The 14,388-nt window shown below is 36.8% G+C and overlaps 2 long non-coding RNA genes across 3 annotated transcripts in view; one reads left to right on the top strand and one right to left on the bottom strand.

Moving 5' to 3' along the window:
* The window catches only part of LOC140612345 (uncharacterized), a 218,544-nt gene that overhangs the window by 18,545 nt on the left and 185,611 nt on the right, over positions 1–14,388 (top strand). The window lies entirely within an intron of this gene.
* Positions 1,080–12,923, bottom strand: LOC140612353 (uncharacterized). The gene is made up of 2 exons (XR_012013624.1): positions 12,784–12,923; positions 1,080–1,490 (listed from the first exon to the last, which is right to left on the bottom strand). It is a non-coding gene; the product is annotated as an uncharacterized lncRNA (long non-coding RNA).

Below are 14,388 nucleotides of genomic sequence, written 5' to 3'. Positions count from 1 at the left end.
AGAAATATAAAATATAAAATATAGAAAAGACTTTGCAAATATTATAAAATATAACTCTACCCTCTAATTTTACTTTTCCCATTCTTTTCTCGAGAACACCAGTACTATTTTCCAGAGGATTCATTTTTTTCTTAAAGGTCTTTCTTGTATCAGTAGAAGATTCAAGAGTGTTACAGTCAGAAGTAAGGCTGTTTCCTCACTCAAGTTCAGTGGCTTCATCACACATATTACGGACCTAGGCGGAAAAGGCCAGATGATCCTTTAAGCTCCTCCAAACATGCTACTTCTCCCATCATCTCACTAATTGCAAGTAATAATATGCATCATTCACATCCTAGATGCAACCAAGTTCTCTTGATCCACTCAATCCATCCCCAAGTTATGCCTATGACTACTTTCCAGTCAAGCCCCTGGCTTCTCTCCTGAATAATTACTGAGTTGTCTTCCTATTCCTCAGCGTAGGCTAAATTCAGTTGCAGATCCCAATGCACATGAGTCCTGCGCCTCTACCCTTCTTACCTCCTGCAGCTAGTCTTAACTACCTTGTTGATCATTGAAGACTCAGCAAATGTAACTTCCACTGTGAAGTTGCCTTAGTATCTCTAAAAGTATTTGCACTCATGGAATCTCTTGGATTGTAGTTTGCACGTAACACAGGGCAGGAACTGTATAATAATTAGTATAATCTATTCAATACACGTCCTTCAATGTTTGCCAGCAAATGTCTCCTAGCTTTTAATAGCTCTCTCAGATTGTACAAAATCAAGTTCAAGGAACTTAGGTCAAAACCTTTAATAAATGGCTCCAATCTATTTTTTCCATTCACATCACTCTACCATTGGCCAATAGCTGCCGACACTTTGCCAGTAGTTACCAGACATTTTAGTCACATGACTTTATTTTCTGTCTTTCAGATGTTTCTTTTTTTTTATTTTCACAGAACGCTATCATAATTTGGTTTATATATTTCCTATGATATATTTACTGATCCTTATACAACTTAGTCCTCTGAGCTTTCTCTTGAGATATTCCTCATATTTTTAACACAATTAAAATATTACTTCTTTCGTAGAAACATCTTTAATTTACCAGTCAGAATTTATTGTTTTTTTTTCTTCTGTGTCTTAGAATACTTCACGTATACTTCATTCAAAGAAGAAAATACAGAGTAGTCTGCGCCTTGCTGTGGTAACAAATAGAGGCTGAAATCTCAGCAGTTAGCCCAGTAAAGTTGATTTCTTGCTTTATAAAACCTAATGTAAGTCTGGTAACTTCCCAGGGTAGCTGTTCTCCATCAAATGACTTCATTAGTCACTGGGCTGTTTCCAGATTGTGTGTCTGCTAAGGCAACATGAGGCTTCCTCAATCATTTCAAGAGGGGAGAAGAAACTGGAAGGCCATGGAGGAACTTTTGCTGCCCCAACCCAAGGTGACATGTTCAGAATCCAGGGGCAAAATTAGGCACGGGATTCAACGTAATGCAAATAGGCCTACAAGAGAGAATAATGGGATATTATTGAGCACTCATATTAAGTACCAGAGACACTTACTTGCTTTACAGGTACTGATGGATTCACTTGTCTTCCTTTGCTAGACTGTGAGTTCCTTGAGGGAAAAGGAATTATCTTTTCATTTCAATACCCCAGAACTTCAACCAGTACCATGCTTTGAGAATGACATCAGAATTATTGTTAGAGCTGAATTAAATCACAAGGGAAAGAAGGCTGTGTTTAATCTCTGAGGAGAAGAAACAAAATCTGTTTTTGAGATGCCTGGGTGGCTCAGTGGTTGGTCATCTCTACCTTTGGCTCCGGGCATGATCCTGGAGTTCTAGGACTAAGTCCCACACTGAGTTCCTCCCTCTGCCTGTGTCTCTGCCTCTCTCTGTGTGTCTCTCATGAATAAAAAAATAAAATCTTAAAAAAAATTGCTCACATGATAGATTCTCCCTCTCATATGCAGAGTGGGGTTAACAAATAACATCTCCTTCAATTCCATTTTGAGCATCAAACATTCTGTTTTAAAGAATAGCAGAAGTTACTACGTGAATTATAATGGTTTTGATACTTTCTGAATATTTAGATTCCACAAATATTTATACTGCCTGAGAGGTTCATGCTACTGTATAGCTCCTATAGAAAGAAGGCTTCAGAGAAGTCACCTACAAGCTACTACATGGCCAGCTTGATTGAGAAGTTTACCCTTATTTTAAAAAATAGCAGTTATGGGATCCCTGGGTGGCGCAGTGGTTTGGCGCCTGCCTTTGGCCCAGGGCGCGATCCTGGAGACCCAGGATCGAATCCCACGTCGGGCTCCCGGTGCATGGAGCCTGCTTCTCCCTCTGCCTATGTCTCTGCCTCTCTCTCTCTCTCTGTGACTATCATGAATAGATAAATTTTTAAAAAAATTTTTTTAAAAATAGCAGTTATATAAACTCATAGATAAACTCATATGAACTACATAAAAAGTCCAACTTATCCAAATTAAATGCAGAGGTGTTTTAATGTCTATCCACTGAATCTACCTCTGTATCACATATTAAAATATAAAAATTATGATGATTAAGAAGTGATAAAATAGTGTTTCAAGTTTGCTAAAAAGATAATAACAATATAGTATAGGAGAAAGTGCCCCGAATTAAAAATTGGATGACTTGATTGTTTAATCTAAAACCCGTCACAGTAGCTTGTTTATAAAATAAGTATGTGGTGTTTAAGGTCACTTCTTAACCACCAATCTGTAACAATAGGAACTATCACTTATTGAACATCTATTATACTATTACTAACGTTTAATTTTTAATATAGAAATTTGTAGAGCAGCCTGGGTGGCTCAGCGGTTTAGCCGGCCTTCAGCCCAGGGCGTGATCCTGGAGACCCTGGATCGAGTCCCATGTCGGTCTCCCTGCAAGGAGCCTGCTTCTCCCTCTGCCTGTGTCTCTGCACCCACCCCCACTTCTGTAAGTCTCTCACCCCCACTTCTGTGTGTCTTTAAAATCTTAAAAAAAAAAAAATTTGTATAGGTGCCAGGCATTTTTATAGGTGCTATACATATTTCATTTATTCCTTTCACAAACCCTTAAGGTAGATACTACTATTATCTCCATTTTACAAATGAGGAAATTGAGGCACACAGACTTCAAGCAATTTGTTGTTCAAGGTTACATGGCTACTGTTAGATTAAAACTCCATCTGAACAATGTCTATACTCCTGACCACTATGCTTCACTTTCTTGCTAAGTGCCTCACCATATTATTTCATTTAATATTAAATGTTGTGGTGGTTTCAACTGCAAGTACTAGAGCGCCAACTAAAACTGACTTAAACAATATGCATATGTATTATCTCATATAAAATAACTTTTCCAGGGTAGTAATGTTATCAAAGTTTCAGCCTGTCCATCACTCTGCCCTGCTATACTCTGTGGGTCATCACAGTTGGAGATGACCATACCAAGCAAAGAAGACCAGCATGTTTGTCCATTAATATATTTTGGAGGAGAGATGACTCTTCCCAGAAGAAACTCTGATAATTCCCTTAAGTCGCCAGGGCTGTTTTGACCAAAGGAGGGCAGAGAATATGAGAATTTGGTATTTGGAAACTGGAGGAGAGACAGACTATGATAGAAAATGTGTTGTGAAAGAAAAAGAGAGCATGTGCACTGTGGAAAGAGGTAAGCTGGAGAGGGTGATAGGATAGCTATGGGTAAGTAAATATTACTACCTTATTTTATAATTGAGAAAGCAGACTTCAAGAAGTAAAAAACATGCACCAAGTTAGTGAATTGTTAAGAGACAGAGTTAGATTTAAATCCAGAGGGTAGTTGACAATGTGAACTCCAACCATTATCCTACACTGATGCCTTATTAACCTGTAGCCTTTGCCATGATGTTTGCATTTATCTAATTTACTGGTGATTGCTACTTTGGTTTGTAATTTGGCATCTTCATAATATATTCCACTTCCTCTTCTCACAGAAGGCATCTTAGCTTTGATTATTACAGGAAACTTAGGCTACATTTTGTCAATATGCCATTCTATGTTATGGCTCTTGGTGTTTTTTAGTCCTGAAATCATATCTTGTGGTAATTCAGAGAAGATCAGATACAAGATCAAGTTACTTTTTGCCTGTGTAACCAGGACTGATACATCCTTTTAATTTTAAAAGAACACTGTATGAACATGAAACAGCATAGATGGTTAAAACGAGCTTTTTTATTTGTTTTTTTAAATCACATTAAAAAGTTATGTCATAAGCTTGTCATCTTACCTTAGAATTTAAGTGCTTTTTTCAAACATATTGTTACATAATTAGAATCATAGTTTATATTAACACTTGGTATCCCTATTTTTGCTTAATGTCACAATAAAAATAATATTATGCTTGCCATATGCACTTCAAAATAATCATTTAAATACACAATACTTCATCAATTAGATGCATTTACTTAATTATTCCCTAGTGTTGGACACTCTGTGTTTTCCATCATTTTGCTATTACAAGTGATGTGTGACACACGTCTCTGGGCATATTTTTGTATTATTTCCTTAGACCAGATTCCCAAAAGTAGAATGACTAAAAACAAGAACATCAAGGTTGTTTTGTTGTTTTTCTGGGGAGGTCTTCATGGATTCTATCAAGTTACTTTCAGAAAAGATGGGTCAGTATACAGTGTGATTAGTAATGTATGGGAGCACTAATTTTCCTGTGCTCTCACCCTCAGTGTGATATGTATTTCTAGGTTGACACATTAAAATAAGCTTTCATTTGGTGATGCCAGAAAGAACTATAGCATTCTGCTTGTGGCTTATAGTTTAGGGGAGACAAAATAAACACAAATATCAATAAAACACTTGTGGATAGAGGTCTTATGTAATGAGAGAAACATGTTCTGATTATTGTGGAAGCTCATAAAGGGAAATAGTACTTGAAATACCTCTTTAAAGAGGGAAGAGAAGAAAGGTGGGTGAAGAAGGTATGGAAATTCTTGGTGTGATCAAGAGCACAGAGGGTTGAAATGCCGGGGCATATGGTAAGATATGCAGCTTGAAGTTACAGGAGAATGAGGTGGAAGTCAGAGAATGGGAGAAAGAATCCTAGTAAAGTAGAAAGCATAAGATTTTGGACAACATTATGTGACATAATAGGAAGCTGAGGTCTAATCCCGCAGATTATGGGAAACCACTGTGTGGTTTTAACAAAGGGGTGGATGCAATACAAACTTAAAAACAAAACAAAACAAAAAAAAACTGTGTTTCAATGAGGAGCCTAGAACAGTAGTGTCAGCATTACCTGGGAACATAGAAATGCAAATTTGTGGGTCCCACAGGACTTACTCAGTAAAAACTCCAAGAGAGGGACCTAACATTCTATATTTTAATAAGCACACCAAGTGAGTCTGATGTCCAATAAATAATAAAGTTTGGGAACTAGTGCCTTAAACTGACATTCTGACAGCTAGGTAGGAGGTGGCTTTAAGGGGGTGATGTTGAATGCAGGAAGGCCAATTAGGAGGCTGCCATAAAAGTTGAGTGGAAAAATAATGTGTCCTGATCTTGATCAGTGAGATTGAAACTAATCAGATTTAAATGAGTTTATGTTGGAAAAAGTAGACAGATTGAGAAATTTCGGCTATGGATCAGATATATGAATCATAAAGGGACAGGCTGAAGAAGAAACGTTCTTTAAGAAAAAGAAAAGATACAGTCAGGGAGGTAGGAAAAGGAAAGAGGAGGTTAAGAGCTACGGAAGCCAAAGCAGTAGAGAGCTTTGAGAGAGTCAGATGGAGAATAGTAATCCAAAAATACAAAGACTCAAAAGCATATATTAGGTTTTTCAATCAGGGCACTATTTTTAACCTTAGAGCAAGCAACACAGTATAGTCATAAAGATAGAATTAGACTGAAGGAAGCTGAAGAGGAAATGAGATTTGAAAGAATGCAAGAAATTTTGGTATCGTATTATGTTGGAGAATGCTGAATGTAAAAAAAAATAAATAAAAGTTAGCTCCTGAGGTTGGTAAATATTTTCTGCAAAGACCAGATAGTAATATTTTTGGCTTGTGGGCACATGATCTCTATGGCAAAGATGCAACAGTACTATTGTAGGGCAAAGAGCATCCACAGGCAATATATATCTATGAATGTGCATGGCTCTTCCCAACGAAACTTTATAAAACAGGCAGTCTGCTGGTGATGCATAATTTGCCAGTCCCTGCTGGGGTTCACTGCAGCATGTGCCACTAGGGCAGAGAGTGATAACACCTGTCATAAAAAGGCAAAGTTTAGATGCTTGCTGTCAGAATGAAGGAAAGTTTTATTTTTCTTCTTTTTTTGGTTTGCTTTTGTTGGTTTTAAGATGGAAACATAATGCACATATTTATAGGCTGGAAGGAAAGAGTATGTAGAAATGAAGATATTGGAGGATACACTAACTCTTTTATTTAACTAGATTAACTGAAGTGCTACTAGGTTCCAAGCATTATTCTAGGTACTGAGAATAAATAAGAGACAAGGTCATTGCTCTCAAGGAAGTAAAAAAAAAAAAAAAAAAAAAGTCAACAAATAACACATAAATAAGGCATGCCAGATGATAATAATTACCATGAAAAACAATAAAACAGGTGATGTGATGGAGAAAGTCAGCTGGATTATTTTAGGTTTACAATAGGAAAGTCTTCTCTCAGGCAAATGTAGTTAAGCCTTGACATGAATGATTAGAAAATGGAGTAGGGAGAGGTGGTAACTAGTAAGAAAATACCTAACAAGGCAGAAGAAGAGGGGCCAAAATGACAAACTGAATTTTAATGGAGAAGACTACTCATCCTATTAGACAAAGAATAATGGAAAGGCTGAGAGCATTTAAGAGCAGAGATGGAGACAGTGAGAGGTTGAAGATTCATCATGAGATTTCCTGATGAACCAAAAGACAAAGTTATCCAACTAGAGTGGTTAGGGCAGAGTCAAATAAAAGGTTTGAGTCGATTAGTGAATAATTAGGTGGTGAAGAAAAGGAAATTCACTAGACTCAAATAAAGAATGGGTTGTGGCAGTAAAGGTCCACCCTTATTGGATACATCTATGCAAAACACTGCCTGTAGGAGTGCTGCCAACACTTTCAGGAAGAGAGATGTGTGGCATGTTCTGCAGAGCATGTGGTGTACTTCAGACACACTTAGCCCTGCCCAGAGAACTGCATCCACGTCACATTCAAAGATTCAGTTGTACAAGGTACAAATTTCCCAGGGTGATAAGCTCACTCAAGAGACTATATTTCAAGAAATGCATTCAAATACTACAAATTATGGAGGCAATTTACATCACCTAGCTTGGCCATTCATAGTTATTAAAAGACAATGCAATTGAGGCCCTATTTAATATTTTTTAAAAAAATACTGGAAGCTGTTGTGGTTCACTGCAGCATTGTCATGGAATGGAGAGAATAATAACATCTGATATAAAAAGGACATACTAGAAAGCTCACAAAATCTAAGAAAGGGGGAAATCAGAATAGGTTCAAAGTCTGGCAAATAGGATAAAGTGGGAGATCAGGCCTTGCCAATGGCAGTGAATATAGAGTTTCATACTCTAAACTTTAGGGTGTCTTTGGGTAGAAAGAAGACACAAACCCTGACAAATGGAACTGAATTTTTTAGCTAAGTGAACCTTGAGAGTTGACCCTAGATTGTAGCATCCTAAAAATTTTAATTCCAAGAAAATCAAGGTTGAGATTTTATTTTTCCAACTGTTAGCTTGGAAGGAGTTGAAAAGAAAATCCTAGAGATGAATTCTGAAGAAATAAAACTTTGGGCATAGCATCAGAATAAGCCAACAGTCTCATCAATTGAAGGAGAGAAGGGGAATTCAGAAACTGAGCTAAAAAGAAGACACAAAGAAAAAAATTTTGAGAGGAGGGAGGTAAAATATAAAAGTCACTTTCTGTTCCGGTGAGAGTAGAGCCATTATGGATTTTTCTGGAATGTTTGAAGTTTTGATGTTACTAGGAAGACAGTCCTGTGCATGAGTGGATCCAGGATGCATCCCAACCTCTCAAACATGCTGGGGTCACCGCCCAAGGAATATTTTTACTCCTGGTCATAGAGAAGCCAGAATTTATTTTTAAACTTGACTAGCACATTGAACAAGAGCTACCCCTATACTGTTTTCGTGGTTCCTCCAGTGTCTAGGATTAAAGCCAATGGTTCTGCTACAAAAAATGGATATGAGACCAGGACAAGGTAGTGAATGACAATCAATCACAATGATCACATATTAAGACAGAATTAATTAGGTAAGAATTTCTATTACATCTAGGATTTTCTCTTACTCTATTGAGATTTCCTGCCTATTCTGGACCATTGATGATATATCAAATGGATTTATGTATCAAAAGGACACATTAGGGAAGCCTGGGTGGCTCAGTGGTTGAGTGTCTGCCTTTGGCTCAGGTCGTGATCCTGGGGTCCTGGGATCGAGTCCCTCATCGGGCTCCTGGCAGGGAGCCTACTTCTCCCTCTGCCTGTGTCTCTGCCTTTCTCTCCATATCTCTCATGAATAAATAAATAAAATCTTTTTTAAAAAGGACACAATTAAAAATCCTATATAGTCATATAGCGTTGATGCAATAGGTCAGTGTATCTAAAATGTGTTCAATGGAGTATTGGTACCATGAGATATTAGTGGATATAATGAACAAAAGGATTCTGTGATCAAAATCCATGGGAACCACTAGGTTTAATAAAATCAAACACTTCCTTTATTGTAGGACTTTTCAGAGCCGTTGATATGCCAATTTTATCCTGGCTTTCCAAAGGAGGTACATAGAATAGAGTACTTATTGCTATCATTTGACCATGGGACACATTTTGTAAGTGTGGTTAATGGAATTAGTTTTTCATAAAACATATTTTATTAAAATTTTTTACATTGAAGGGAAAAAAAGATATTTAAAATGTATTCCAGTATCACCTTATTTTCTATAGTGTCAGTGTATTGCTCATTCAAGACAAAAAATCCTAGAGAAAACTTTGCACCTCAACAGAGATATATACAAGGTGTCTGTAAAAGCCTCATTAATAACAATCTTAAAGTCCATCAACAGGAGAATGGACAAATATATTTTGATATATTCACACAAAGAAAAACTATACAACCAGGAATATCACCTCACACAGCAACAAGGTGAATCTTAAAAACACAACATTTAGTCAAAAAAGTCATGTTTCAGAAAACCATCTTTGTAAAACCATCTTTATAAGATCTGAATATTAATAAAATTAAATACTCTAGGTTAGGATACCTAATTAAATGATAAAACTATTTTTTAAGAAACAAGGGGATTGTTGGGCAGCCCCTGTGGCGCAGAGGTTTAGCGCCGCCTGCAGCCCAGGGCGTGATCCTGGAGACCCTGGATCGAGTCCCATGTCAGGCTCCCTGCATGGGGCCTGCTTCTCCCTCTGCCTGTGTCTCTGCCTCTGCCTCTCTCTCTCTGTGTCTCTATGAATAAAAAAAAAAAAAAAAAAAAAGAAACAAGGGGATTGTAAACACAAATTTAGGGTGGCTAGGGGAGGCAAAGGCATTGAATAAAAAAGGAACACACAGATAGATACAACAATAATGATAAGCCCTAGTTATTATTGGGGAATTATTCATGGGTATTCATTTTATTTTTATATTTCATAATACACATATGTGTTGCTGTTGCATGTATCAAATATATAATACAATTGCAATTTTAAAAAGCATATATTAAGCACTCAGTAAATATTTGTCTAATGATCAAAGTTATTAAGCCAATAGGGGTAACAAAGCAATAGAGCAGCCAACTAGACCGTTAAGGTGATTACTGATGACCAATGTCCAGAAAGATGTTAAGATCACAGAAGTCTTTGGTTGGGCTATAGGGTGGTAGGACTTAAAAACACCCAGTAAATTTGGGCAGCCCAGGTGGCTCAGTGGTTTAGTGCCACCTTCAGCCCAGGGCCTGATCCTGGAGACCTGGGATTGAGTCCCATGTCGGGCTCCCTGCATGGAGCCTGCTTCTCTCTCTGCCTGTGTCTCTGCCTCTCTCTCTCTCTCTCTGTGTCTCTCATGAATAAATAAATAAAATCTTTAGAAAAAAAACAGTAAATTTTCTGGGATCCCCCAAAATGGAGGACTCAGATACAGACCTAGAATATTTAAATAAAATTAAGAAAAGTGATATTTCATACAAACCAAGATTCATTGGCCAATATTCTTATTTGACACATGTTTTACTTTTTAAAATAGTCAACTACCATAGAGCAAATCATATACCCAGTGATATAATTTATGATATAAATTTATATATATAAATTTGACAATAGAATCCCAATATTGGAGTGCTTTCTGAATGTCAACTTTTGCATCATTGTGGTCCATTATGATAAGATAAATTACTGTTTGGGTCATTGAATCTCTTCTCCTTTTTGTAAGATGGAGATATGTTCAGCCACAAAAAGCTTGTGATGCTGAGACTCCAGCTGTTTACTCAAAGAACCAGAAACCACAGCAGAACTAAATCATAACCAAAGTAAGGACAACGCTTTTGCTATTGCAAGCATCAAGACTTCCAAAAATGTGTTTTTTAAAATTAAGATATAATTGACATATAACATTATATTAGCTTCAGGTATTGGACATATTTCAATATACATATATATAGTGAAATAATCACCACATTAAGTCTAGTTAACATCCCTCACCAAACATATTTACAAGAAACTTTTTTGTTGTGGGAAGAACTTTTAAGATCGACTCTCTTAGCAGCTTTCAACATGAATAGATCTTGAAGGTATTATGCTAAGTGAAATAAGTCAGTCAGAGAAGATAAATATCATGCTCTTACTTACTGTGGAATCTTAAAAAAAAAGTGTTTGTTATTCAGTAAGTTGGAACCCTCAGTATTCAGGCTTCCTACCATAGTGGTTCTTTTTTTTTTTTTTTTTAAGATTTTATTTATTTATTTGAGAGAGAGAGCAGGAGTAGTGGGGAGGGGCAGAGGGAAAGAAAGAAGCAGACTCCCCACTGAGCACAAAGGCTGGCACTGGGCTCAATCCCAGGATCCTGGGATCATGATCTGAACAGAAGGGAGATGCTTAACTGAGTCACCCAGGTGCCCTCTATAATGGTTCTTAAAATGTGCTCTCCTAGACCAGTAACATCAGCGTCACCTGGGAAATTGTTAGAAATGTAAATTCTTAGGCTTCACTCCAGACCTACTGAATCAGAAAATATGAAGACAGAGCCCACCAATCTCTGTTTTATCAAGCCCTTCAGTTATTTCTGACACTCATAAGGTTTCAGTTCTACTGCCCTAAAATAAATGAGAAATCCTCACATAAAAAATAACACTTCATTGGTTAGATTATTATTTTAGGTAGGGTACCTCAGTGGTTCGTTTATCTATATATATATATTTTTTTTTAATTTCTTAATTAAGAGTTTGTACAGAATGGCTTCCATCCCAGCAATGACTCAAAGTTTTATCTGTCCTTACATATTTTGCCAACCAAACACGAGGGTATGATGTGAGCTTCCCAGGAACCCCTGGGGAGTATCCTACAGAGAAGGGTAAAGTAGAATTTTAAAACAAATTTAACAATAAATTCAAATGCTTGCATGAGTTTTTCCAAAATTTCAGATCTTCTGGGTGGAGGGGAAAATATCTCATTGTTGTGCTTCCCCAAGAGGCTAATGTGAGTGTGGAATTTTCTTTTAATTGTTAATGTTCAGGGTGGGCTATCTACGAGACAACTGGGTTAGTCTGGGGATGAAGATGAGACTAGCTCAATGTGGTTCATTCTCCTCTCAAAAACATGGAATATTATCCAAAGCAAATACAGACATTTAGGTTTCTTCCATGTGTAAAAGAGATCTCCTTTTTCCTCAAGGAGACTTGGGTTTGCAGAATAATTTATATAGAAAATTAGGAATTCCATGGGGAAAGGATACACATAATTTACAATAAAGGAAGAATATGGAAAAAAATTCTTGCCCAGGAAAGTTGACTTCAAGGGATCTATAAACAAGGGCTCCTAGCACACTTGAGAAACTATTTTAAGTTTTAAGAAGTTCTCAAAAGTTCCAAAGAACTCAGAAGTTCTAAAGCAAGGACATGAGAAAGAAGCATAGTGTTTGGAAGTATCCGAGAGGTAGCAAGAAGGAAGTACAGAATAGCGAGCAGAAAAAAAACAAGCAATTTGACAATTAATTATGTATTACTTTAAGACATCTTCCTACTTTTAAATCTGTTGTTCTTGACTATGTTATTGTTTAGTGTCAGTGGGTGCTTGTGCTTTGTTTTCCCACTAAGCTAATAGGCAAAGACAACACTGCCATAGAAATGATCTTTACTTTCCATCACAAGACACTCAGAAAAAGTTGTAGTCAAGTGAATCTTTGCAAATCAAATTATAGTGTTCCATAGCTAAAATGCTATAACTGAGCAATAAATTCCTGTACAGTCTCAACATCAGATACATCATAGGCCTTAAGTTCAGAGATATGATTATCAGCCTCACTGATTCTTATTAGAACTGCCATTTTCTGCAACTTGAAAACATCATTCTTATTGCAGTCTATTTGAATAAACCCTCTGGAGTTAAATAGCATGCTGGTTCCAGATGATTTAGAAGGCCATAAAACTGTAGGACATTAGAACTAGAAGCTTAAAACTGTAAGACATTAGAACTAGAATCCATCTTATGTAATGCATCCATTGTGCTGATGAAGAAACTGAGACTGCCAAAGTCATACAGTTACCTGAAAAAGCTGGAATTTAAGAACAGATTTTGTGACTCATATCCAGTAAAAACAAAGCCTCTCCCCTCTCTTCTCCGTCATGGCTTTTACTACTCTCCACCTTTCTCACTATGTTCTGGCCACAGTATAATGGCTAGATTGCAAGGGCAGGTGTCCCTAGAGAACCATCAGAAGCCCAATAGACCTTTATGACCTAGCTTCAGAACTCATAAAGCACCACTTCCACCATAATCATCAAAATTCAAGAAAACAGGACCAACTCATGAAAGAAATGTCATAGTCACATTAAAAGAAGAGCATAAGGGATAGGAGATGCTGTTGTGATCATCTTTAGAAAACACAATCTGCTGCAGATTGAACACATATGTCTAATTTTGTTCCCTCTCAAAATTTCACTTGAACGATAATAAATTGATTCCCCACCCAAGGCATAAACCTACCGGCACAGGGAAAATGAAAAAAAGAAGCAAAAGCAACAAAATTTTAGAAGCTGGAAAGCAGATGTTCAACTGGCAAAAGACTTAAGAGAACCCAGAAAACTGAGTCTTAAACTAGCAATGGAGAAAGCTTCAAACTCATCAGATTTCTAACAGAATTTCCCAAGGGCTAAATATATAGTAGCATCAGATACCATTATAAGTGAGTAGAAAGAAAGAGCTAGAATAAGGGGGATTTTAAGTGCAGTCACATTTCTAGATTCCCCTTCCCGGATCTGGGCAGCCAAATGCCTGCACCTCATAAATCTTGCCCAACATTGGAGGCATGTTCTCTTAAAGGAATGAAACAGGGAGGGTTTAAGACACCTTTCAGGGTTGAAGACAAAGATAATATGATAAAAGAAAAAGAGGAGTCAAGTATGAACACTGATGACTGCGACCTCCAGCTCTCCTTTCCTAGTTGGTTTCCTGATAATGAGTAGCTAAGCCCCCATCCTCTAGATAAAGAACTAGAAACACTTTCTCTGGGTATCTGATCCTTTCAGGATATTATATCTAGAGATCATAAAACTAAAAGCTCAGCTACATCGTCCTACTGTGATGTTCACAGATGACATAATCCACTCATGTCTCAGAACTTCCAATTAATTTTTTTGGTACTTTAGAATGACCAGATATCTGAAGGAAGCCTGCCACAGGAAAAGTAGGAAAAAATAGAAAAAGCAGTTTGGAAGAAACAGACAGCGTAAAGAGGAGAGAATTTTAAAGATAAATGTTTTATTAATATCCAGTGAGATGTAAGAGGAGATATTTCAACTGTGGGAGAAAACAAACAGAATGTTATAATAAAAGAAACATCGTGAAAGCCAGAAAAGCTATAGCATATTAAAAATATGATAGAAAATAGGTTTACACAATCTCTAAGACAAAAAAAAAAAAAAAAATAGAGCAAAGTGTAAGTAGATGGTAATAACTTCCAGGTCATTTGACTTGGAGGGAGCTAATGCATTTGAGCTGGTAAACTGAAAAGCATAGATCTAACAAAATTGAATCAAATTAAAACCTAACAACTAATAGAAATAAAAATGTCTCTAAACACCAATTATAAAAAGCAAGAATATAAAGAAAACATTGACTTTATTGACTTTATATGGCATAACAAAAATGA

This window comes from Canis lupus, chromosome 2 (assembly GCF_048164855.1).
Source record: "Canis lupus baileyi chromosome 2, mCanLup2.hap1, whole genome shotgun sequence".
In the NCBI taxonomy this organism is placed as follows: Eukaryota; Metazoa; Chordata; class Mammalia; order Carnivora; family Canidae; genus Canis; species Canis lupus.
Note: the sequence above shows the minus strand (reverse complement) of the source record. Positions and strands in the feature narration are given on the sequence as shown.